A 26,447-nucleotide genomic window follows, 5' to 3' on the forward strand; every position below is an offset into this window, starting at 1 on the left:
CTGTACTAAGCGGGTAACAGAACCAAAGCACGGCTGAGGGCTGTATTCCGCACCTACGAGAAGTGTGAAATCAGTGTCTGGTCTCGGTCTATGCCTCAACGCTGGCTCCACACCAAGGCAATGAAGGAGCCGGCGATCACGCTCTTTTCTTACTTTAGCGAGCCGCCACCTGGAAAGGAAAGAAAACACCATTTTGCACCTTTGCCACATATGCAGATCAACATCCTTCACTAAGAATTTAGCTTGAAAAATATAAGAAGCAAAACAAAAAACGCACCAGTCACCTCCTAGTTCCATTAACAGAAACCAAACAAAGAAACCGGATCGAACCACACTACCTACCCTGAGGAGTAAAAGTGAAAGTGAAGGCCCTCAGTCAAGTCCAACTATTTGCAAACCCACAGACTGGAGCCTAGCAGGCTCCTCCGTCCATAGGATATTCCAGGCAAAAATACTGGAGTGGGTTGCCATTTCCTTCTCCAGCAGCAGTCAGCCTAAATGTCCAGATGGTCTGGACTTTATTCTGGAAACCCACTGTGATGTAACTCACTGTGACCATTTAGTCGCCCGTAGAGTCACTTCCTGGGACTGAGGTTGCAGTTCCACATACTGATGACCTTACCTGCTTACCTAAACTAGTAGCCCTGAGGTTTGCGAAATGAATAACCTGGTAGCCCTGCATCCACGGATACACAACCGTTCTCACGCTTACCACTTATTGATTCCCGTGAGGGATGGATGGGTATCCTGGCACAAGGGCCACGTGACATAAGTCTAGGGTTTCTACAGCACGCTCAGTCACGTAGCTGGAAACCAGTGATCAAGGTGGACGGAGCCCCATAACTAAGAATGCTCTGTGGGGACCAATCTCTACACCTGTTCCAAAAGCATCCATAATTCCAGGAGCGCACACTATGATGCATGGCTAGAACCTGGATTTTTTCCAACTGCCAAGGGTTTTCAACCCAACCCTAATACGTGAATCATCAAGTTAATTCTGGTCCTAACCCTGATCAGTAACAACAAAGTGACAGAATCCATCACATCCCTGTCTCCCCAGGAAGCAGTGGCCAGGACACAGGGCTCAGAGTCTCGGACTGCTGTCTCAAGAGTCTCAGACTGCTGTCGATATGGACCAGAGCTGGACGGCTCCTCTCGATGTCCTTCTCTCTATGGACTTACTGCCCAGGAGAGCCCCCCGGAGAGGAGACACTCTTCCCCCAACACTCCAGTGGAGACAACGGAGCTGGGAGGGTTTGGAAGGTTTTTTTGGCTACCGTGGGCCTTTTTTAACACGCAAAGGGCGGAGGGAGAGGCCCAGCTCCAGAGGGTGGTTGGCATTTCTGGAGCAACAGTGCCATCAAGCGGAAACCTTTTGAGCATGGCATGCAGGCCCTTCCTGTGGATCCTGCTGGGGGAAGGCCCGTGACTGGGGTCTGGAGCACTCAGAAGATCCTGGGCGAACCTGGTGGCCAGCCACTTCACCAGAACAGGTGTGGGACCAACAGGGAGTGGTGTCCTGGGGCCTGGCTTACCCACCAAGGAGCCCCTGGCTGTCAAGCGCTCGGGGGCATGGCGTCGGCAGCAGCCATGTTCAAGAACAAGGCTCTGAAGCGCCTGCCCCCGGCCACCTGGCGATCCTGCAGGAAGGCTACTTTTGATAGGTTTACAAGGACTCAGGTTGCTGAACTAACCCTGCCTTTGCTCAGTCTTAGCATTAACGAAGCACCTCCATGAAACCAGGGCAAACTGGATTAAGATGCTTCGGAAAATCATCTTTCTCAAAGGCAAAGGAGTAAAACACAAAGTATACCAGGGAGTTCTCGTCCACACCCATCAGATGTGTGAAATCGGCTCCAGGAAAAAAACGGCCCTTGCCGGGCTTGAGTTTAAATTAAATTCAGGCGCCTTCGAACTTGCAAATGTGTGACAGTTGAAACAAGCAGGGAAAACTTTTCTGATCATTACGGTCACACAACTGTAGCCACTGAGTATACCTCAACACGCTACTAACCAGACAGTAACCCGAGATATTCGGTGAGAGACCTGCCCTGAGAGAGGTGTCTACTGTACAGAAGCGGGTAACAGAACCAAAGGACGACTGAGGGCTGTATTCCGCACCTACGAGACGTGTGAAATCAGTGTCTGGTCTCGGTCTACGCCTCAACGCTGGCTCCACACCAAGGCAACGAAGGAGCCGTTGATCACACTCTTCTCTTACTTTAGCAAGCCGCCACCTGGAATGGAAAGAAAACACCATTTTGCACCTTTGCCACATATGCAGATCAACATCCTTCAGTAAGAACTCAGCTTGAAAAACATAAGAAGCAAAACAAAAAACGCACCAGTCACCTCCTAGTTCCATTAACAGAAACCAAACAAAACCCTATCGAAACACACTACCTACCCTTAGGAGAAGTCAGCCTGAATGTCCAGATGGTCTGGACTTTATACTGCAAAGCCACTGTGACGTACCCGACTGTGACCATTTAGCCGCCCGTAGAGTCACTTCCTGGGACTGAGGTTGCAGTTCCACATACTAGTGACCGTTCCTGCTTACCTAAACTAGTAGCCCCGAGGTTTGCGAAATGAATAACCTGTTCGCCTTGCATCCACAGATACTCAAACGTTCTCCAGCTTACCACTTACTGATGCCCGTGGGGGATGGGTGTCCTGGCACAAGGGCCACGTGACATAAGTCTAGGGTTTGTTCAGCACGCTCAGTCACCTAGCTGGAAACAACTTACCAAAGTGGACGGAGCCCCATAAGTAAGAATGCTCTGTGGGGACCAATCTCTACACCTGTTCCAAAAGGATCCATTATTGCAGGAGAGCACACTATGATGCACGGGTAAAACCTGGATTTGTTCCACGTGGCAAGGGGTTTCTACCAAACCCTAATACGTGAATCATCGAGGTAATTCTGGTCCTAACTCTCATCAGTAACAACAAACTGACAGAATCCATCACATCCCGGTCTCCCCAGGACACAGGGCTCAGAGTTTCAGACACTGTTGTTGATGCGGACCAGCGCTGGCCGGCTCCTCTGGATGTCCTTTTCTCTATGGTCTCCTGGCCCAGGAGAGCCCCCGAGAGGAGACACCTCTTCCGCCGACATTCCAGTGGAGCCGACCCAGCTGGGAGGGTTTGGAAGGTTTTTCTGCCTACCGTGGGCCTTTTTTAACACGCAAAGGGCGGAGGGAGAGGCCCAGCTCCAGAGGGTGGTTGGCATTTCTGGGGCAGCAGTGCCATCAAGCGGAAACCTCTTGAGCATGGCGTGCAGGCCCTTCCTGTGGATCCTGCTGGGGGAAGGCCTGTGACTCTAGGAAGTGAGGGTCTGGAGCACTCAGAAGATCCTGGGCGAACCTGGAGGCCTGTCGCCTCACCACGTGCGTGTGGGAGGAACAGGTAGTGGTGTTCTGGGGCCTGGCATACCCACCAAGCAGCCCCTGGCTGTCAAGCGCTCAGGGGCGTGGCGTAGGCAGCAGCCACGTTGAGGAACAAGGCTCTGAAGCGCCTGCCCCCGGCCCCCTGGCCCATCCTGCAGGAAGGCTACTTCTGCTAGGTTTACAAGGACTCAGGTTGCTGAACTAAGCCTGCCTTTGCCCAGTCTTAGGATTAAGGACACACCTCCTTGGAACCAGAGTAAACTGGACTCACATCCTTCAGAAAATCATCTTTCTCAAAGGCAAAGGAGTAAACCAAACAGTACACCGGTGAGTTCTCTTCCACACCCATCAGACAGGTGAAATCGGCTCCAGGAACATAATGGCCCTTGCCAGGCTCAAGTTAAAATGGAATTCAGGCGCCCTTGAACTTGAGAATGGTTGATAGTTGAATCAAGCAGGGAAAACTGTAGCCACTAAGGATAGCTGAACACGCTACTAACCAGACAGTAACCCGAGAAATTCGGTGAGAGACCTGCCCTGAGAGGGGTGGCCTACTGTACTAAGCGGGTAACAGAACCAAAGCACGGCTGAGGGCTGTATTCCGCACCTACGAGAAGTGTGAAATCAGTGTCTGGTCTCGGTCTATGCCTCAACGCTGGCTCCACACCAAGGCAACGAAGGAGCCGGCGATCACGCTCTTTTCTTACTTTAGCGAGCCGCCACCTGGAAAGGAAAGAAAACACCATTTTGCACCTTTGCCACATATGCAGATCAACATCCTTCACTAAGAATTTAGCTTGAAAAATATAAGAAGCAAAACAAAAAACGCACCAGTCACCTCCTAGTTCCATTAACAGAAACCAAACAAAGAAACCCGATCGAACCACACTACCTACCCTGAGGAGTAAAAGTGAAAGTGAAGTCCCTCAGTCAAATCCAACTATTTGCAAACCCACGGACTGGAGCCTAGTAGGCTCCTCCGTCCATAGGATATTCCAGGCAAAAATACTGGAGTGGGTTGCCATTTCCTTCTCCAGCAGCAGTCAGCCTAAATTTCCAGATGGTCTGGACTTTATTCTGGAAACCCACTGTGATGTAACTCACTGTGACCATTTAGTCGCCCGTAGAGTCACTTCCTGGCACTGAGGTTGCAGTTCCACATACTGATGACCTTACCTGCTTACCTAAACTAGTAGCCCTGAGGTTTGCGAAATGAATAACCTGGTAGCCCTGCATCCACGGATACACAACCGTTCTCACGCTTACCACTTATTGATTCCCGTGAGGGATGGATGGGTATCCTGGCACAAGGGCCACGTGACATAAGTCTAGGGTGTCTACAGCACGCTCAGTCACGTAGCTGGAAACCAGTGATCAAGGTGGACGGAGCCCCATAACTAAGAATGCTCTGTGGGGACCAATCTCTACACCTGCTCCAAAAGCATCCATAATTCCAGGAGCGCACACTATGATGCATGGGTAGAACCTGGATTTTTTCCAACTGCCAAGGGTTTTCAACCCAACCCTAATACGTGAATCATCAAGTTAATTCTGGTCCTAACCCTGATCAGTAACAACAAAGTGACAGAATCCATCACATCCCTGTCTCCCCAGGAAGCAGTGGCCAGGACACAGGGCTCAGAGTCTCGGACTGCTGTCTCAAGAGTCTCAGACTGCTGTCGATATGGACCAGAGCTGGACGGCTCCTCTCGATGTCCTTCTCTCTATGGACTTACTGCCCAGGAGAGCCCCCCGGAGAGGAGACACTCTTCCCCCAACACTCCAGTGGAGACAACGGAGCTGGGAGGGTTTGGAAGGTTTTTTTGGCTACCGTGGGCCTTTTTTAACACGCAAAGGGCGGAGGGAGAGGCCCAGCTCCAGAGGGTGGTTGGCATTTCTGGAGCAACAGTGCCATCAAGCGGAAACCTTTTGAGCATGGCATGCAGGCCCTTCCTGTGGATCCTGCTGGGGGAAGGCCCGTGACTGGGGTCTGGAGCACTCAGAAGATCCTGGGCGAACCTGGTGGCCAGCCACTTCACCAGAACAGGTGTGGGACCAACAGGGAGTGGTGTCCTGGGGCCTGGCTTACCCACCAAGGAGCCCCTGGCTGTCAAGCGCTCGGGGGCATGGCGTCGGCAGCGGCCATGTTCAAGAACAAGGCTCTGAAGCGCCTGCCCCCGGCCACCTGGCGATCCTGCAGGAAGGCTACTTTTGATAGGTTTACAAGGACTCAGGTTGCTGAACTAACCCTGCCTTTGCTCAGTCTTAGCATTAACGAAGCACCTCCATGAAACCAGGGCAAACTGGATTAAGATGCTTCGGAAAATCATCTTTCTCAAAGGCAAAGGAGTAAAACACAAAGTATACCAGGGAGTTCTCGTCCACACCCATCAGATGTGTGAAATCGGCTCCAGGAAAAAAACGGCCCTTGCCGGGCTTGAGTTTAAATTAAATTCAGGCGCCTTCGAACTTGCAAATGTGTGACAGTTGAAACAAGCAGGGAAAACTTTTCTGATCATTACGGTCACACAACTGTAGCCACTGAGTATACCTCAACACGCTACTAACCAGACAGTAACCCGAGATATTCGGTGAGAGACCTGCCCTGAGAGAGGTGTCTACTGTACAGAAGCGGGTAACAGAACCAAAGGACGACTGAGGGCTGTATTCCGCACCTACGAGACGTGTGAAATCAGTGTCTGGTCTCGGTCTACGCCTCAACGCTGGCTCCACACCAAGGCAACGAAGGAGCCGTTGATCACACTCTTCTCTTACTTTAGCAAGCCGCCACCTGGAATGGAAAGAAAACACCATTTTGCACCTTTGCCACATATGCAGATCAACATCCTTCAGTAACAACTCAGCTTGAAAAACATAAGAAGCAAAACAAAAAACGCACCAGTCACCTCCTAGTTCCATTAACAGAAACCAAACAAAACCCTATCGAAACACACTACCTACCCTTAGGAGAAGTCAGCCTGAATGTCCAGATGGTCTGGACTTTATACTGCAAAGCCACTGTGACGTACCCGACTGTGACCATTTAGCCGCCCGTAGAGTCACTTCCTGGGACTGAGGTTGCAGTTCCACATACTAGTGACCGTTCCTGCTTACCTAAACTAGTAGCCCCGAGGTTTGCGAAATGAATAACCTGTTCGCCTTGCATCCACAGATACTCAAACGTTCTCCAGCTTACCACTTACTGATGCCCGTGGGGGATGGGTGTCCTGGCACAAGGGCCACGTGACATAAGTCTAGGGTTTGTTCAGCACGCTCAGTCACCTAGCTGGAAACAACTTACCAAAGTGGACGGAGCCCCATAAGTAAGAATGCTCTGTGGGGACCAATCTCTACACCTGTTCCAAAAGGATCCATTATTGCAGGAGAGCACACTATGATGCACGGGTAAAACCTGGATTTGTTCCACGTGGCAAGGGGTTTCTACCAAACCCTAATACGTGAATCATCGAGGTAATTCTGGTCCTAACTCTCATCAGTAACAACAAACTGACAGAATCCATCACATCCCGGTCTCCCCAGGACACAGGGCTCAGAGTTTCAGACACTGTTGTTGATGCGGACCAGCGCTGACCGGCTCCTCTGGATGTCCTTTTCTCTATGGTCTCCTGGCCCAGGAGAGCCCCCGAGAGGAGACACCTCTTCCGCCGACATTCCAGTGGAGCCGACCCAGCTGGGAGGGTTTGGAAGGTTTTTCTGCCTACCGTGGGCCTTTTTTAACACGCAAAGGGCGGAGGGAGAGGCCCAGCTCCAGAGGGTGGTTGGCATTTCTGGGGCAGCAGTGCCATCAAGCGGAAACCTCTTGAGCATGGCGTGCAGGCCCTTCCTGTGGATCCTGCTGGGGGAAGGCCTGTGACTCTAGGAAGTGAGGGTCTGGAGCACTCAGAAGATCCTGGGCGAACCTGGAGGCCTGTCGCCTCACCACGTGCGTGTGGGAGGAACAGGTAGTGGTGTTCTGGGGCCTGGCATACCTACCAAGCAGCCCCTGGCTGTCAAGCGCTCGGGGGCGTGGCGTAGGCAGCAGCCACGTTGAGGAACAAGGCTCTGAAGCGCCTGCCCCCGGCCCCCTGGCCCATCCTGCAGGAAGGCTACTTCTGCTAGGTTTACAAGGACTCAGGTTGCTGAACTAAGCCTGCCTTTGCCCAGTCTTAGGATTAAGGACACACCTCCTTGGAACCAGAGTAAACTGGACTCACATCCTTCAGAAAATCATCTTTCTCAAAGGCAAAGGAGTAAACCAAACAGTACACCGGTGAGTTCTCTTCCACACCCATCAGACAGGTGAAATCGGCTCCAGGAACATAATGGCCCTTGCCAGGCTCAAGTTAAAACGGAATTCAGGCGCCCTTGAACTTGAAAATGGTTGATAGTTGAATCAAGCAGGGAAAACTGTAGCCACTAAGGATAGCTGAACACGCTACTAACCAGACAGTAACCCGAGAAATTCGGTGAGAGACCTGCCCTGAGAGGGGTGGCCTACTGTACTAAGCGGGTAACACAACCAAAGCACGGCTGAGGGCTGTATTCCGCACCTACGAGAAGTGTGAAATCAGTGTCTGGTCTCGGTCTATGCCTCAACGCTGGCTCCACACCAAGGCAACGAAGGAGCCGGCGATCACGCTCTTTTCTTACTTTAGCGAGCCGCCACCTGGAAAGGAAAGAAAACACCATTTTGCACCTTTGCCACATATGCAGATCAACATGCTTCACTAAGAATTTAGCTTGAAAAATATAAGAAGCAAAACAAAAAACGCACCAGTCACCTCCTAGTTCCATTAACAGAAACCAAACAAAGAAACCGGATCGAACCACACTACCTACCCTGAGGAGTAAAAGTGAAAGTGAAGGCCCTCAGTCAAGTCCAACTATTTGCAAACCCACGGACTGGAGCCTAGCAGGCTCCTCCGTCCATAGGATATTCCAGGCAAAAATACTGGAGTGGGTTGCCATTTCCTTCTCCAGCAGCAGTCAGCCTAAATGTCCAGATGGTCTGGACTTTATTCTGGAAACCCACTGTGATGTAACTCACTGTGACCATTTAGTCGCCCGCAGAGTCACTTCCTGGCACTGAGGTTGCAGTTCCACATACTGATGACCTTACCTGCTTACCTAAACTAGTAGCCCTGAGGTTTGCGAAATGAATAACCTGGTAGCCCTGCATCCACGGATACACAACCGTTCTCACGCTTACCACTTATTGATTCCCGTGAGGGATGGATGGGTATCCTGGCACAAGGGCCACGTGACATAAGTCTAGGGTGTCTACAGCACGCTCAGTCACGTAGCTGGAAACCAGTGATCAAGGTGGACGGAGCCCCATAACTAAGAATGCTCTGTGGGGACCAATCTCTACACCTGTTCCAAAAGCATCCATAATTCCAGGAGCGCACACTATGATGCATGGCTAGAACCTGGATTTTTTCCAACTGCCAAGGGTTTTCAACCCAACCCTAATACGTGAATCATCAAGTTAATTCTGGTCCTAACCCTGATCAGTAACAACAAAGTGACAGAATCCATCACATCCCTGTCTCCCCAGGAAGCAGTGGCCAGGACACAGGGCTCAGAGTCTCGGACTGCTGTCTCAAGAGTCTCAGACTGCTGTCGATATGGACCAGAGCTGGACGGCTCCTCTCGATGTCCTTCTCTCTATGGACTTACTGCCCAGGAGAGCCCCCCGGAGAGGAGACACTCTTCCCCCAACACTCCAGTGGAGACAACGGAGCTGGGAGGGTTTGGAAGGTTTTTTTGGCTACCGTGGGCCTTTTTTAACACGCAAAGGGCGGAGGGAGAGGCCCAGCTCCAGAGGGTGGTTGGCATTTCTGGAGCAACAGTGCCATCAAGCGGAAACCTTTTGAGCATGGCATGCAGGCCCTTCCTGTGGATCCTGCTGGGGGAAGGCCCGTGACTGGGGTCTGGAGCACTCAGAAGATCCTGGGCGAACCTGGTGGCCAGCCACTTCACCAGAACAGGTGTGGGACCAACAGGGAGTGGTGTCCTGGGGCCTGGCTTACCCACCAAGGAGCCCCTGGCTGTCAAGCGCTCGGGGGCATGGCGTCGGCAGCGGCCATGTTCAAGAACAAGGCTCTGAAGCGCCTGCCCCCGGCCACCTGGCGATCCTGCAGGAAGGCTACTTTTGATAGGTTTACAAGGACTCAGGTTGCTGAACTAACCCTGCCTTTGCTCAGTCTTAGCATTAACGAAGCACCTCCATGAAACCAGGGCAAACTGGATTAAGATGCTTCGGAAAATCATCTTTCTCAAAGGCAAAGGAGTAAAACACAAAGTATACCAGGGAGTTCTCGTCCACACCCATCAGATGTGTGAAATCGGCTCCAGGAAAAAAACGGCCCTTGCCGGGCTTGAGTTTAAATTAAATTCAGGCGCCTTCGAACTTGCAAATGTGTGACAGTTGAAACAAGCAGGGAAAACTTTTCTGATCATTACGGTCACACAACTGTAGCCACTGAGTATACCTCAACACGCTACTAACCAGACAGTAACCCGAGATATTCGGTGAGAGACCTGCCCTGAGAGAGGTGTCTACTGTACAGAAGCGGGTAACAGAACCAAAGGACGACTGAGGGCTGTATTCCGCACCTACGAGACGTGTGAAATCAGTGTCTGGTCTCGGTCTACGCCTCAACGCTGGCTCCACACCAAGGCAACGAAGGAGCCGTTGATCACACTCTTCTCTTACTTTAGCAAGCCGCCACCTGGAATGGAAAGAAAACACCATTTTGCACCTTTGCCACATATGCAGATCAACATCCTTCAGTAAGAACTCAGCTTGAAAAACATAAGAAGCAAAACAAAAAACGCACCAGTCACCTCCTAGTTCCATTAACAGAAACCAAACAAAACCCTATCGAACCACACTACCTACCCTTAGGAGAAGTCAGCCTGAATGTCCAGATGGTCTGGACTTTATACTGCAAAGCCACTGTGACGTACCCGACTGTGACCATTTAGCCGCCCGTAGAGTCACTTCCTGGGACTGAGGTTGCAGTTCCACATACTAGTGACCGTTCCTGCTTACCTAAACTAGTAGCCCCGAGGTTTGCGAAATGAATAACCTGTTCGCCTTGCATCCACAGATACTCAAACGTTCTCCAGCTTACCACTTACTGATGCCCGTGGGGGATGGGTGTCCTGGCACAAGGGCCACGTGACATAAGTCTAGGGTTTGTTCAGCACGCTCAGTCACCTAGCTGGAAACAACTTACCAAAGTGGACGGAGCCCCATAAGTAAGAATGCTCTGTGGGGACCAATCTCTACACCTGTTCCAAAAGGATCCATTATTGCAGGAGAGCACACTATGATGCACGGGTAAAACCTGGATTTGTTCCACGTGGCAAGGGGTTTCTACCAAACCCTAATACGTGAATCATCGAGGTAATTCTGGTCCTAACTCTCATCAGTAACAACAAACTGACAGAATCCATCACATCCCGGTCTCCCCAGGACACAGGGCTCAGAGTTTCAGACACTGTTGTTGATGCGGACCAGCGCTGGCCGGCTCCTCTGGATGTCCTTTTCTCTATGGTCTCCTGGCCCAGGAGAGCCCCCGAGAGGAGACACCTCTTCCGCCGACATTCCAGTGGAGCCGACCCAGCTGGGAGGGTTGGGAAGGTTTTTCTGCCTACCGTGGGCCTTTTTTAACACGCAAAGGGCGGAGGGAGAGGCCCAGCTCCAGAGGGTGGTTGGCATTTCTGGGGCAGCAGTGCCATCAAGCGGAAACCTCTTGAGCATGGCGTGCAGGCCCTTCCTGTGGATCCTGCTGGGGGAAGGCCTGTGACTCTAGGAAGTGAGGGTCTGGAGCACTCAGAAGATCCTGGGCGAACCTGGAGGCCTGTCGCCTCACCACGTGCGTGTGGGAGGAACAGGTAGTGGTGTTCTGGGGCCTGGCATACCTACCAAGCAGCCCCTGGCTGTCAAGCGCTCGGGGGCGTGGCGAAGGCAGCAGCCACGTTGAGGAACAAGGCTCTGAAGCGCCTGCCCCCGGCCCCCTGGCCCATCCTGCAGGAAGGCTACTTCTGCTAGGTTTACAAGGACTCAGGTTGCTGAACTAAGCCTGCCTTTGCCCAGTCTTAGGATTAAGGACACACCTCCTTGGAACCAGAGTAAACTGGACTCATATCCTTCAGAAAATCATCTTTCTCAAAGGCAAAGGAGTAAACCAAACAGTACACCGGTGAGTTCTCTTCCACACCCATCAGACAGGTGAAATCGGCTCCAGGAACATAATGGCCCTTGCCAGGCTCAAGTTAAAATGGAATTCAGGCGCCCTTGAACTTGAGAATGGTTGATAGTTGAATCAAGCAGGGAAAACTGTAGCCACTAAGGATAGCTGAACACGCTACTAACCAGACAGTAACCCGAGAAATTCGGTGAGAGACCTGCCCTGAGAGGGGTGGCCTACTGTACTAAGCGGGTAACACAACCAAAGCACGGCTGAGGGCTGTATTCCGCACCTACGAGAAGTGTGAAATCAGTGTCTGGTCTCGGTCTATGCCTCAACGCTGGCTCCACACCAAGGCAACGAAGGAGCCGGCGATCACGCTCTTTTCTTACTTTAGCGAGCCGCCACCTGGAAAGGAAAGAAAACACCATTTTGCACCTTTGCCACATATGCAGATCAACATCCTTCACTAAGAATTTAGCTTGAAAAATATAAGAAGCAAAACAAAAAACGCACCAGTCACCTCCTAGTTCCATTAACAGAAACCAAACAAAGAAACCCGATCGAACCACACTACCTACCCTGAGGAGTAAAAGTGAAAGTGAAGGCCCTCAGTCAAGTCCAACTATTTGCAAACCCACGGACTGGAGCCTAGTAGGCTCCTCCGTCCATAGGATATTCCAGGCAAAAATACTGGAGTGGGTTGCCATTTCCTTCTCCAGCAGCAGTCAGCCTAAATTTCCAGATGGTCTGGACTTTATTCTGGAAACCCACTGTGATGTAACTCACTGTGACCATTTAGTCGCCCGTAGAGTCACTTCCTGGGACTGAGGTTGCAGTTCCACATACTGATGACCTTACCTGCTTACCTAAACTAGTAGCCCTGAGGTTTGCGAAATGAATAACCTGGTAGCCCTGCATCCACGGATACACAACCGTTCTCACGCTTACCACTTATTGATTCCCGTGAGGGATGGATGGGTATCCTGGCACAAGGGCCACGTGACATAAGTCTAGGGTGTCTACAGCACGCTCAGTCACGTAGCTGGAAACCAGTGATCAAGGTGGACGGAGCCCCATAACTAAGAATGCTCTGTGGGGACCAATCTCTACACCTGTTCCAAAAGCATCCATAATTCCAGGAGCGCACACTATGATGCATGGCTAGAACCTGGATTTTTTCCAACTGCCAAGGGTTTTCAACCCAACCCTAATACGTGAATCATCAAGTTAATTCTGGTCCTAACCCTGATCAGTAACAACAAAGTGACAGAATCCATCACATCCCTGTCTCCCCAGGAAGCAGTGGCCAGGACACAGGGCTCAGAGTCTCGGACTGCTGTCTCAAGAGTCTCAGACTGCTGTCGATATGGACCAGAGCTGGACGGCTCCTCTCGATGTCCTTCTCTCTATGGACTTACTGCCCAGGAGAGCCCCCCGGAGAGGAGACACTCTTCCCCCAACACTCCAGTGGAGACAACGGAGCTGGGAGGGTTTGGAAGGTTTTTTTGGCTACCGTGGGCCTTTTTTAACACGCAAAGGGCGGAGGGAGAGGCCCAGCTCCAGAGGGTGGTTGGCATTTCTGGAGCAACAGTGCCATCAAGCGGAAACCTTTTGAGCATGGCATGCAGGCCCTTCCTGTGGATCCTGCTGGGGGAAGGCCCGTGACTGGGGTCTGGAGCACTCAGAAGATCCTGGGCGAACCTGGTGGCCAGCCACTTCACCAGAACAGGTGTGGGACCAACAGGGAGTGGTGTTCTGGGGCCTGGCTTACCCACCAAGGAGCCCCTGGCTGTCAAGCGCTCGGGGGCATGGCGTCGGCAGCGGCCATGTTCAAGAACAAGGCTCTGAAGCGCCTGCCCCCGGCCACCTGGCGATCCTGCAGGAAGGCTACTTTTGATAGGTTTACAAGGACTCAGGTTGCTGAACTAACCCTGCCTTTGCTCAGTCTTAGCATTAACGAAGCACCTCCATGAAACCAGGGCAAACTGGATTAAGATGCTTCGGAAAATCATCTTTCTCAAAGGCAAAGGAGTAAAACACAAAGTATACCAGGGAGTTCTCGTCCACACCCATCAGATGTGTGAAATCGGCTCCAGGAAAAAAACGGCCCTTGCCGGGCTTGAGTTTAAATTAAATTCAGGCGCCTTCGAACTTGCAAATGTGTGACAGTTGAAACAAGCAGGGAAAACTTTTCTGATCATTACGGTCACACAACTGTAGCCACTGAGTATACCTCAACACGCTACTAACCAGACAGTAGCCCGAGATATTCGGTGAGAGACCTGCCCTGAGAGAGGTGTCTACTGTACAGAAGCGGGTAACAGAACCAAAGGACGACAGAGGGCTGTATTCCGCACCTACGAGACGTGTGAAATCAGTGTCTGGTCTCGGTCTACGCCTCAACGCTGGCTCCACACCAAGGCAACGAAGGAGCCGTTGATCACACTCTTCTCTTACTTTAGCAAGCCGCCACCTGGAATGGAAAGAAAACACCATTTTGCACCTTTGCCACATATGCAGATCAACATCCTTCAGTAAGAACTCAGCTTGAAAAACATAAGAAGCAAAACAAAAAACGCACCAGTCACCTCCTAGTTCCATTAACAGAAACCAAACAAAACCCTATCGAACCACACTACCTACCCTTAGGAGAAGTCAGCCTGAATGTCCAGATGGTCTGGACTTTATACTGCAAAGCCACTGTGACGTACCCGACTGTGACCATTTAGCCGCCCGTAGAGTCACTTCCTGGGACTGAGGTTGCAGTTCCACATACTAGTGACCGTTCCTGCTTACCTAAACTAGTAGCCCCGAGGTTTGCGAAATGAATAACCTGTTCGCCTTGCATCCACAGATACTCAAACGTTCTCCAGCTTACCACTTACTGATGCCCGTGGGGGATGGGTGTCCTGGCACAAGGGCCACGTGACATAAGTCTAGGGTTTGTTCAGCACGCTCAGTCACCTAGCTGGAAACAACTTACCAAAGTGGACGGAGCCCCATAAGTAAGAATGCTCTGTGGGGACCAATCTCTACACCTGTTCCAAAAGGATCCATTATTGCAGGAGAGCACACTATGATGCACGGGTAAAACCTGGATTTGTTCCACGTGGCAAGGGGTTTCTACCAAACCCTAATACGTGAATCATCGAGGTAATTCTGGTCCTAACTCTCATCAGTAACAACAAACTGACAGAATCCATCACATCCCGGTCTCCCCAGGACACAGGGCTCAGAGTTTCAGACACTGTTGTTGATGCGGACCAGCGCTGGCCGGCTCCTCTGGATGTCCTTTTCTCTATGGTCTCCTGGCCCAGGAGAGCCCCCGAGAGGAGACACCTCTTCCGCCGACATTCCAGTGGAGCCGACCCAGCTGGGAGGGTTTGGAAGGTTTTTCTGCCTACCGTGGGCCTTTTTTAACACGCAAAGGGCGGAGGGAGAGGCCCAGCTCCAGAGGGTGGTTGGCATTTCTGGGGCAGCAGTGCCATCAAGCGGAAACCTCTTGAGCATGGCGTGCAGGCCCTTCCTGTGGATCCTGCTGGGGGAAGGCCTGTGACTCTAGGAAGTGAGGGTCTGGAGCACTCAGAAGATCCTGGGCGAACGTGGAGGCCTGTCGCCTCACCACGTGCGTGTGGGAGGAACAGGTAGTGGTGTTCTGGGGCCTGGCATACCCACCAAGCAGCCCCTGGCTGTCAAGCGCTCGGGGGCGTGGCGTAGGCAGCAGCCACGTTGAGGAACAAGGCTCTGAAGCGCCTGCCCCCGGCCCCCTGGCCCATCCTGCAGGAAGGCTACTTCTGCTAGGTTTACAAGGACTCAGGTTGCTGAACTAAGCCTGCCTTTGCCCAGTCTTAGGATTAAGGACACACCTCCTTGGAACCAGAGTAAACTGGACTCACATCCTTCAGAAAATCATCTTTCTCAAAGGCAAAGGAGTAAACCAAACAGTACACCGGTGAGTTCTCTTCCACACCCATCAGACAGGTGAAATCGGCTCCAGGAACATAATGGCCCTTGCCAGGCTCAAGTTAAAATGGAATTCAGGCGCCCTTGAACTTGAGAATGGTTGATAGTTGAATCAAGCAGGGAAAACTGTAGCCACTAAGGATAGCTGAACACGCTACTAACCAGACAGTAACCCGAGAAATTCGGTGAGAGACCTGCCCTGAGAGGGGTGGCCTACTGTACTAAGCGGGTAACACAACCAAAGCACGGCTGAGGGCTGTATTCCGCACCTACGAGAAGTGTGAAATCAGTGTCTGGTCTCGGTCTATGCCTCAACGCTGGCTCCACACCAAGGCAACGAAGGAGCCGGCGATCACGCTCTTTTCTTACTTTAGCGAGCCGCCACCTGGAAAGGAAAGAAAACACCATTTTGCACCTTTGCCACATATGCAGATCAACATCCTTCACTAAGAATTTAGCTTGAAAAATATAAGAAGCAAAACAAAAAACGCACCAGTCACCTCCTAGTTCCATTAACAGAAACCAAACAAAGAAACCCGATCGAACCACACTACCTACCCTGAGGAGTAAAAGTGAAAGTGAAGGCCCTCAGTCAAGTCCAACTATTTGCAAACCCACGGACTGGAGCCTAGCAGGCTCCTCCGTCCATAGGATATTCCAGGCAAAAATACTGGAGTGGGTTGCCATTTCCTTCTCCAGCAGCAGTCAGCCTAAATGTCCAGATGGTCTGGACTTTATTCTGGAAACCCACTGTGATGTAACTCACTGTGACCATTTAGTCGCCCGTAGAGTCACTTCCTGGCACTGAGGTTGCAGTTCCACATACTGATGACCTTACCTGCTTACCTAAACTAGTAGCCCTGAGGTTTGCGAAATGAATAACCTGGTAGCCTTGCATCCACGGATACACAACCGTTCTCACGCTTACCACTTATTGATTCCCGTGAGGGATGGATGGGTATCCTGGCACAAGGGCCACGTGACATAAGTCTAGGGTGTCTACAGCATGCTCAGTCACGCAGCTGGAAACCAGTGATCAAGGTGGACGGAGCCCCATAACTAAGAATGCTCTGTGGGGACCAATCTCTACACCTGCTCCAAAAGCATCCATAATTCCAGGAGCGCACACTATGATGCATGGCTAGAACCTGGATTTTTTCCAACTGCCAAGGGTTTTCAACCCAACCCTAATACGTGAATCATCAAGTTAATTCTGGTCCTAACCCTGATCAGTAACAACAAAGTGACAGAATCCATCACATCCCTGTCTCCCCAGGAAGCAGTGGCCAGGACACAGGGCTCAGAGTCTCAGACTGCTGTCGATATGGACCAGAGCTGGACGGCTCCTCTCGATGTCCTTCTCTCTATGGACTTACTGCCCAGGAGAGCCCCCCGGAGAGGAGACACTCTTCCCCCAACACTCCAGTGGAGACAACGGAGCTGGGAGGGTTTGGAAGGTTTTTTTGGCTACCGTGGGCCTTTTTTAACACGCAAAGGGCGGAGGGAGAGGCCCAGCTCCAGAGGGTGGTTGGCATTTCTGGAGCAACAGTGCCATCAAGCGGAAACCTTTTGAGCATGGCATGCAGGCCCTTCCTGTGGATCCTGCTGGGGGAAGGCCCGTGACTGGGGTCTGGAGCACTCAGAAGATCCTGGGCGAACCTGGTGGCCAGCCACTTCACCAGAACAGGTGTGGGACCAACAGGGAGTGGTGTCCTGGGGCCTGGCTTACCCACCAAGGAGCCCCTGGCTGTCAAGCGCTCGGGGGCATGGCGTCGGCAGCGGCCATGTTCAAGAACAAGGCTCTGAAGCGCCTGCCCCCGGCCACCTGGCGATCCTGCAGGAAGGCTACTTTTGATAGGTTTACAAGGACTCAGGTTGCTGAACTAACCCTGCCTTTGCTCAGTCTTAGCATTAACGAAGCACCTCCATGAAACCAGGGCAAACTGGATTAAGATGCTTCGGAAAATCATCTTTCTCAAAGGCAAAGGAGTAAAACACAAAGTATACCAGGGAGTTCTCGTCCACACCCATCAGATGTGTGAAATCGGCTCCAGGAAAAAAACGGCCCTTGCCGGGCTTGAGTTTAAATTAAATTCAGGCGCCTTCGAACTTGCAAATGTGTGACAGTTGAAACAAGCAGGGAAAACTTTTCTGATCATTACGGTCACACAACTGTAGCCACTGAGTATACCTCAACACGCTACTAACCAGACAGTAACCCGAGATATTCGGTGAGAGACCTGCCCTGAGAGAGGTGTCTACTGTACAGAAGCGGGTAACAGAACCAAAGGACGACTGAGGGCTGTATTCCGCACCTACGAGACGTGTGAAATCAGTGTCTGGTCTCGGTCTACGCCTCAACGCTGGCTCCACACCAAGGCAACGAAGGAGCCGTTGATCACACTCTTCTCTTACTTTAGCAAGCCGCCACCTGGAATGGAAAGAAAACACCATTTTGCACCTTTGCCACATATGCAGATCAACATCCTTCAGTAAGAACTCAGCTTGAAAAACATAAGAAGCAAAACAAAAAACGCACCAGTCACCTCCTAGTTCCATTAACAGAAACCAAACAAAACCCTATCGAACCACACTACCTACCCTTAGGAGAAGTCAGCCTGAATGTCCAGATGGTCTGGACTTTATACTGCAAAGCCACTGTGACGTACCCGACTGTGACCATTTAGCCGCCCGTAGAGTCACTTCCTGGGACTGAGGTTGCAGTTCCACATACTAGTGACCGTTCCTGCTTACCTAAACTAGTAGCCCCGAGGTTTGCGAAATGAATAACCTGTTCGCCTTGCATCCACAGATACTCAAACGTTCTCCAGCTTACCACTTACTGATGCCCGTGGGGGATGGGTGTCCTGGCACAAGGGCCACGTGACATAAGTCTAGGGTTTGTTCAGCACGCTCAGTCACCTAGCTGGAAACAACTTACCAAAGTGGACGGAGCCCCATAAGTAAGAATGCTCTGTGGGGACCAATCTCTACACCTGTTCCAAAAGGATCCATTATTGCAGGAGAGCACACTATGATGCACGGGTAAAACCTGGATTTGTTCCACGTGGCAAGGGGTTTCTACCAAACCCTAATACGTGAATCATCGAGGTAATTCTGGTCCTAACTCTCATCAGTAACAACAAACTGACAGAATCCATCACATCCCGGTCTCCCCAGGACACAGGGCTCAGAGTTTCAGACACTGTTGTTGATGCGGACCAGCGCTGGCCGGCTCCTCTGGATGTCCTTTTCTCTATGGTCTCCTGGCCCAGGAGAGCCCCCGAGAGGAGACACCTCTTCCGCCGACATTCCAGTGGAGCCGACCCAGCTGGGAGGGTTTGGAAGGTTTTTCTGCCTACCGTGGGCCTTTTTTAACACGCAAAGGGCGGAGGGAGAGGCCCAGCTCCAGAGGGTGGTTGGCATTTCTGGGGCAGCAGTGCCATCAAGCGGAAACCTCTTGAGCATGGCGTGCAGGCCCTTCCTGTGGATCCTGCTGGGGGAAGGCCTGTGACTCTAGGAAGTGAGGGTCTGGAGCACTCAGAAGATCCTGGGCGAACCTGGAGGCCTGTCGCCTCACCACGTGCGTGTGGGAGGAACAGGTAGTGGTGTTCTGGGGCCTGGCATACCTACCAAGCAGCCCCTGGCTGTCAAGCGCTCGGGGGCGTGGCGAAGGCAGCAGCCACGTTGAGGAACAAGGCTCTGAAGCGCCTGCCCCCGGCCCCCTGGCCCATCCTGCAGGAAGGCTACTTCTGCTAGGTTTACAAGGACTCAGGTTGCTGAACTAAGCCTGCCTTTGCCCAGTCTTAGGATTAAGGACACACCTCCTTGGAACCAGAGTAAACTGGACTCATATCCTTCAGAAAATCATCTTTCTCAAAGGCAAAGGAGTAAACCAAACAGTACACCGGTGAGTTCTCTTCCACACCCATCAGACAGGTGAAATCGGCTCCAGGAACATAATGGCCCTTGCCAGGCTCAAGTTAAAATGGAATTCAGGCGCCCTTGAACTTGAGAATGGTTGATAGTTGAATCAAGCAGGGAAAACTGTAGCCACTAAGGATAGCTGAACACGCTACTAACCAGACAGTAACCCGAGAAATTCGGTGAGAGACCTGCCCTGAGAGGGGTGGCCTACTGTACTAAGCGGGTAACACAACCAAAGCACGGCTGAGGGCTGTATTCCGCACCTACGAGAAGTGTGAAATCAGTGTCTGGTCTCGGTCTATGCCTCAACGCTGGCTCCACACCAAGGCAACGAAGGAGCCGGCGATCACGCTCTTTTCTTACTTTAGCGAGCCGCCACCTGGAAAGGAAAGAAAACACCATTTTGCACCTTTGCCACATATGCAGATCAACATCCTTCACTAAGAATTTAGCTTGAAAAATATAAGAAGCAAAACAAAAAACGCACCAGTCACCTCCTAGTTCCATTAACAGAAACCAAACAAAGAAACCCGATCGAACCACACTACCTACCCTGAGGAGTAAAAGTGAAAGTGAAGGCCCTCAGTCAAGTCCAACTATTTGCAAACCCACGGACTGGAGCCTAGTAGGCTCCTCCGTCCATAGGATATTCCAGGCAAAAATACTGGAGTGGGTTGCCATTTCCTTCTCCAGCAGCAGTCAGCCTAAATTTCCAGATGGTCTGGACTTTATTCTGGAAACCCACTGTGATGTAACTCACTGTGACCATTTAGTCGCCCGTAGAGTCACTTCCTGGGACTGAGGTTGCAGTTCCACATACTGATGACCTTACCTGCTTACCTAAACTAGTAGCCCTGAGGTTTGCGAAATGAATAACCTGGTAGCCCTGCATCCACGGATACACAACCGTTCTCACGCTTACCACTTATTGATTCCCGTGAGGGATGGATGGGTATCCTGGCACAAGGGCCACGTGACATAAGTCTAGGGTGTCTACAGCACGCTCAGTCACGTAGCTGGAAACCAGTGATCAAGGTGGACGGAGCCCCATAACTAAGAATGCTCTGTGGGGACCAATCTCTACACCTGTTCCAAAAGCATCCATAATTCCAGGAGCGCACACTATGATGCATGGCTAGAACCTGGATTTTTTCCAACTGCCAAGGGTTTTCAACCCAACCCTAATACGTGAATCATCAAGTTAATTCTGGTCCTAACCCTGATCAGTAACAACAAAGTGACAGAATCCATCACATCCCTGTCTCCCCAGGAAGCAGTGGCCAGGACACAGGGCTCAGAGTCTCGGACTGCTGTCTCAAGAGTCTCAGACTGCTGTCGATATGGACCAGAGCTGGACGGCTCCTCTCGATGTCCTTCTCTCTATGGACTTACTGCCCAGGAGAGCCCCCCGGAGAGGAGACACTCTTCCCCCAACACTCCAGTGGAGACAACGGAGCTGGGAGGGTTTGGAAGGTTTTTTTGGCTACCGTGGGCCTTTTTTAACACGCAAAGGGCGGAGGGAGAGGCCCAGCTCCAGAGGGTGGTTGGCATTTCTGGAGCAACAGTGCCATCAAGCGGAAACCTTTTGAGCATGGCATGCAGGCCCTTCCTGTGGATCCTGCTGGGGGAAGGCCCGTGACTGGGGTCTGGAGCACTCAGAAGATCCTGGGCGAACCTGGTGGCCAGCCACTTCACCAGAACAGGTGTGGGACCAACAGGGAGTGGTGTTCTGGGGCCTGGCTTACCCACCAAGGAGCCCCTGGCTGTCAAGCGCTCGGGGGCATGGCGTCGGCAGCGGCCATGTTCAAGAACAAGGCTCTGAAGCGCCTGCCCCCGGCCACCTGGCGATCCTGCAGGAAGGCTACTTTTGATAGGTTTACAAGGACTCAGGTTGCTGAACTAACCCTGCCTTTGCTCAGTCTTAGCATTAACGAAGCACCTCCATGAAACCAGGGCAAACTGGATTAAGATGCTTCGGAAAATCATCTTTCTCAAAGGCAAAGGAGTAAAACACAAAGTATACCAGGGAGTTCTCGTCCACACCCATCAGATGTGTGAAATCGGCTCCAGGAAAAAAACGGCCCTTGCCGGGCTTGAGTTTAAATTAAATTCAGGCGCCTTCGAACTTGCAAATGTGTGACAGTTGAAACAAGCAGGGAAAACTTTTCTGATCATTACGGTCACACAACTGTAGCCACTGAGTATACCTCAACACGCTACTAACCAGACAGTAGCCCGAGATATTCGGTGAGAGACCTGCCCTGAGAGAGGTGTCTACTGTACAGAAGCGGGTAACAGAACCAAAGGACGACTGAGGGCTGTATTCCGCACCTACGAGACGTGTGAAATCAGTGTCTGGTCTCGGTCTATGCCTCAACGCTGGCTCCACACCAAGGCAACGAAGGAGCCGTTGATCACACTCTTCTCTTACTTTAGCAAGCCGCCACCTGGAATGGAAAGAAAACACCATTTTGCACCTTTGCCACATATGCAGATCAACATCCTTCAGTAAGAACTCAGCTTGAAAAACATAAGAAGCAAAACAAAAAACGCACCAGTCACCTCCTAGTTCCATTAACAGAAACCAAACAAAACCCTATCGAACCACACTACCTACCCTTAGGAGAAGTCAGCCTGAATGTCCAGATGGTCTGGACTTTATACTGCAAAGCCACTGTGACGTACCCGACTGTGACCATTTAGCCGCCCGTAGAGTCACTTCCTGGGACTGAGGTTGCAGTTCCACATACTAGTGACCGTTCCTGCTTACCTAAACTAGTAGCCCCGAGGTTTGCGAAATGAATAACCTGTTCGCCTTGCATCCACAGATACTCAAACGTTCTCCAGCTTACCACTTACTGATGCCCGTGGGGGATGGGTGTCCTGGCACAAGGGCCACGTGACATAAGTCTAGGGTTTGTTCAGCACGCTCAGTCACCTAGCTGGAAACAACTTACCAAAGTGGACGGAGCCCCATAAGTAAGAATGCTCTGTGGGGACCAATCTCTACACCTGTTCCAAAAGGATCCATTATTGCAGGAGAGCACACTATGATGCACGGGTAAAACCTGGATTTGTTCCACGTGGCAAGGGGTTTCTACCAAACCCTAATACGTGAATCATCGAGGTAATTCTGGTCCTAACTCTCATCAGTAACAACAAACTGACAGAATCCATCACATCCCGGTCTCCCCAGGACACAGGGCTCAGAGTTTCAGACACTGTTGTTGATGCGGACCAGCGCTGGCCGGCTCCTCTGGATGTCCTTTTCTCTATGGTCTCCTGGCCCAGGAGAGCCCCCGAGAGGAGACACCTCTTCCGCCGACATTCCAGTGGAGCCGACCCAGCTGGGAGGGTTTGGAAGGTTTTTCTGCCTACCGTGGGCCTTTTTTAACACGCAAAGGGCGGAGGGAGAGGCCCAGCTCCAGAGGGTGGTTGGCATTTCTGGGGCAGCAGTGCCATCAAGCGGAAACCTCTTGAGCATGGCGTGCAGGCCCTTCCTGTGGATCCTGCTGGGGGAAGGCCTGTGACTCTAGGAAGTGAGGGTCTGGAGCACTCAGAAGATCCTGGGCGAACGTGGAGGCCTGTCGCCTCACCACGTGCGTGTGGGAGGAACAGGTAGTGGTGTTCTGGGGCCTGGCATACCCACCAAGCAGCCCCTGGCTGTCAAGCGCTCGGGGGCGTGGCGTAGGCAGCAGCCACGTTGAGGAACAAGGCTCTGAAGCGCCTGCCCCCGGCCCCCTGGCCCATCCTGCAGGAAGGCTACTTCTGCTAGGTTTACAAGGACTCAGGTTGCTGAACTAAGCCTGCCTTTGCCCAGTCTTAGGATTAAGGACACACCTCCTTGGAACCAGAGTAAACTGGACTCACATCCTTCAGAAAATCATCTTTCTCAAAGGCAAAGGAGTAAACCAAACAGTACACCGGTGAGTTCTCTTCCACACCCATCAGACAGGTGAAATCGGCTCCAGGAACATAATGGCCCTTGCCAGGCTCAAGTTAAAATGGAATTCAGGCGCCCTTGAACTTGAGAATGGTTGATAGTTGAATCAAGCAGGGAAAACTGTAGCCACTAAGGATAGCTGAACACGCTACTAACCAGACAGTAACCCGAGAAATTCGGTGAGAGACCTGCCCTGAGAGGGGTGGCCTACTGTACTAAGCGGGTAACACAACCAAAGCACGGCTGAGGGCTGTATTCCGCACCTACGAGAAGTGTGAAATCAGTGTCTGGTCTCGGTCTATGCCTCAACGCTGGCTCCACACCAAGGCAACGAAGGAGCCGGCGATCACGCTCTTTTCTTACTTTAGCGAGCCGCCACCTGGAAAGGAAAGAAAACACCATTTTGCACCTTTGCCACATATGCAGATCAACATCCTTCACTAAGAATTTAGCTTGAAAAATATAAGAAGCAAAACAAAAAACGCACCAGTCACCTCCTAGTTCCATTAACAGAAACCAAACAAAGAAACCCGATCGAACCACACTACCTACCCTGAGGAGTAAAAGTGAAAGTGAAGGCCCTCAGTCAAGTCCAACTATTTGCAAACCCACGGACTGGAGCCTAGCAGGCTCCTCCGTCCATAGGATATTCCAGGCAAAAATACTGGAGTGGGTTGCCATTTCCTTCTCCAGCAGCAGTCAGCCTAAATGTCCAGATGGTCTGGACTTTATTCTGGAAACCCACTGTGATGTAACTCACTGTGACCATTTAGTCGCCCGTAGAGTCACTTCCTGGGACTGAGGTTGCAGTTCCACATACTGATGACCTTACCTGCTTACCTAAACTAGTAGCCCTGAGGTTTGCGAAATGAATAACCTGTTAGCCCTGCATCCACGGATACACAACCGTTCTCACGCTTACCACTTATTGATTCCCGTGAGGGATGGATGGGTATCCTGGCACAAGGGCCACGTGACATAAGTCTAGGGTTTCTACACCACGCTCAGTCACGTAGCTGGAAACCAGTGATCAAGGTGGACGGAGCCCCATAACTAAGAATGCTCTGTGGGGACCAATCTCTACACCTGTTCCAAAAGCATCCATAATTCCAGGAGCGCACACTATGATGCATGGCTAGAACCTGGATTTTTTCCAACTGCCAAGGGTTTTCAACCCAACCCTAATACGTGAATCATCAAGTTAATTCTGGTCCTAACCCTGATCAGTAACAACAAAGTGACAGAATCCATCACATCCCTGTCTCCCCAGGAAGCAGTGGCCAGGACACAGGGCTCAGAGTCTCAGACTGCTGTCGATATGGACCAGAGCTGGACGGCTCCTCTCGATGTCCTTCTCTCTATGGACTTACTGCCCAGGAGAGCCCCCCGGAGAGGAGACACTCTTCCCCCAACACTCCAGTGGAGACAACGGAGCTGGGAGGGTTTGGAAGGTTTTTTTGGCTACCGTGGGCCTTTTTTAACACGCAAAGGGCGGAGGGAGAGGCCCAGCTCCAGAGGGTGGTTGGCATTTCTGGAGCAACAGTGCCATCAAGCGGAAACCTTTTGAGCATGGCATGCAGGCCCTTCCTGTGGATCCTGCTGGGGGAAGGCCCGTGACTGGGGTCTGGAGCACTCAGAAGATCCTGGGCGAACCTGGTGGCCAGCCACTTCACCAGAACAGGTGTGGGACCAACAGGGAGTGGTGTCCTGGGGCCTGGCTTACCCACCAAGGAGCCCCTGGCTGTCAAGCGCTCGGGGGCATGGCGTCGGCAGCGTCCATGTTCAAGAACAAGGCTCTGAAGCGCCTGCCCCCGGCCACCTGGCGATCCTGCAGGAAGGCTACTTTTGATAGGTTTACAAGGACTCAGGTTGCTGAAGTAACCCTGCCTTTGCTCAGTCTTAGCATTAACGAAGCACCTCCATGAAACCAGGGCAAACTGGATTAAGATGCTTCGGAAAATCATCTTTCTCAAAGGCAAAGGAGTAAAACACAAAGTATACCAGGGAGTTCTCGTCCACACCCATCAGATGTGTGAAATCGGCTCCAGGAAAAAAACGGCCCTTGCCGGGCTTGAGTTTAAATTAAATTCAGGCGCCTTCGAACTTGCAAATGTGTGACAGTTGAAACAAGCAGGGAAAACTTTTCTGATCATTACGGTCACACAACTGTAGCCACTGAGTATACCTCAACACGCTACTAACCAGACAGTAACCCGAGATATTCGGTGAGAGACCTGCCCTGAGAGAGGTGTCTACTGTACAGAAGCGGGTAACAGAACCAAAGGACGACTGAGGGCTGTATTCCGCACCTACGAGACGTGTGAAATCAGTGTCTGGTCTCGGTCTACGCCTCAACGCTGGCTCCACACCAAGGCAACGAAGGAGCCGTTGATCACACTCTTCTCTTACTTTAGCAAGCCGCCACCTGGAATGGAAAGAAAACACCATTTTGCACCTTTGCCACATATGCAGATCAACATCCTTCAGTAAGAACTCAGCTTGAAAAACATAAGAAGCAAAACAAAAAACGCACCAGTCACCTCCTAGTTCCATTAACAGAAACCAAACAAAACCCTATCGAACCACACTACCTACCCTTAGGAGAAGTCAGCCTGAATGTCCAGATGGTCTGGACTTTATACTGCAAAGCCACTGTGACGTACCCGACTGTGACCATTTAGCCGCCCGTAGAGTCACTTCCTGGGACTGAGGTTGCAGTTCCACATACTAGTGACCGTTCCTGCTTACCTAAACTAGTAGCCCCGAGGTTTGCGAAATGAATAACCTGTTCGCCTTGCATCCACAGATACTCAAACGTTCTCCAGCTTACCACTTACTGATGCCCGTGGGGGATGGGTGTCCTGGCACAAGGGCCACGTGACATAAGTCTAGGGTTTGTTCAGCACGCTCAGTCACCTAGCTGGAAACAACTTACCAAAGTGGACGGAGCCCCATAAGTAAGAATGCTCTGTGGGGACCAATCTCTACACCTGTTCCAAAAGGATCCATTATTGCAGGAGA

At 51.6% G+C, this 26,447-nt stretch overlaps 1 long non-coding RNA gene across 15 annotated transcripts in view; it reads right to left on the reverse strand.

Moving 5' to 3' along the window:
* Positions 1–26,447, reverse strand: part of LOC122689228 — a 69,525-nt gene that overhangs the window by 17,024 nt on the left and 26,054 nt on the right. For 9 of the 15 annotated variants that reach the window (XR_006339764.1, XR_006339763.1, XR_006339762.1 and 6 more), the window contains 14 exons: positions 25,736–25,851; positions 23,690–23,805; positions 21,815–21,930; positions 19,747–19,862; positions 17,872–17,987; positions 15,826–15,941; positions 13,951–14,066; positions 11,883–11,998; positions 10,008–10,123; positions 7,940–8,055; positions 6,065–6,180; positions 3,997–4,112; positions 2,122–2,237; positions 54–169 (listed from right to left, as the gene is read on the reverse strand). This is a non-coding gene — a long non-coding RNA (uncharacterized LOC122689228). The remainder of the gene's footprint in view (positions 1–53; positions 170–2,121; positions 2,238–3,996; positions 4,113–6,064; positions 6,181–7,939; positions 8,056–10,007; positions 10,124–11,882; positions 11,999–13,950; positions 14,067–15,825; positions 15,942–17,871; positions 17,988–19,746; positions 19,863–21,814; positions 21,931–23,689; positions 23,806–25,735; positions 25,852–26,447) is intronic. The other 6 variants (XR_006339756.1, XR_006339757.1, XR_006339765.1 and 3 more) reach the window with 5 other exon arrangements.

The sequence above is a fragment of the Cervus elaphus genome, chromosome X, assembly GCF_910594005.1.
Source record: "Cervus elaphus chromosome X, mCerEla1.1, whole genome shotgun sequence".
Lineage (NCBI taxonomy): Eukaryota > Metazoa > Chordata > Mammalia > Artiodactyla > Cervidae > Cervus > Cervus elaphus.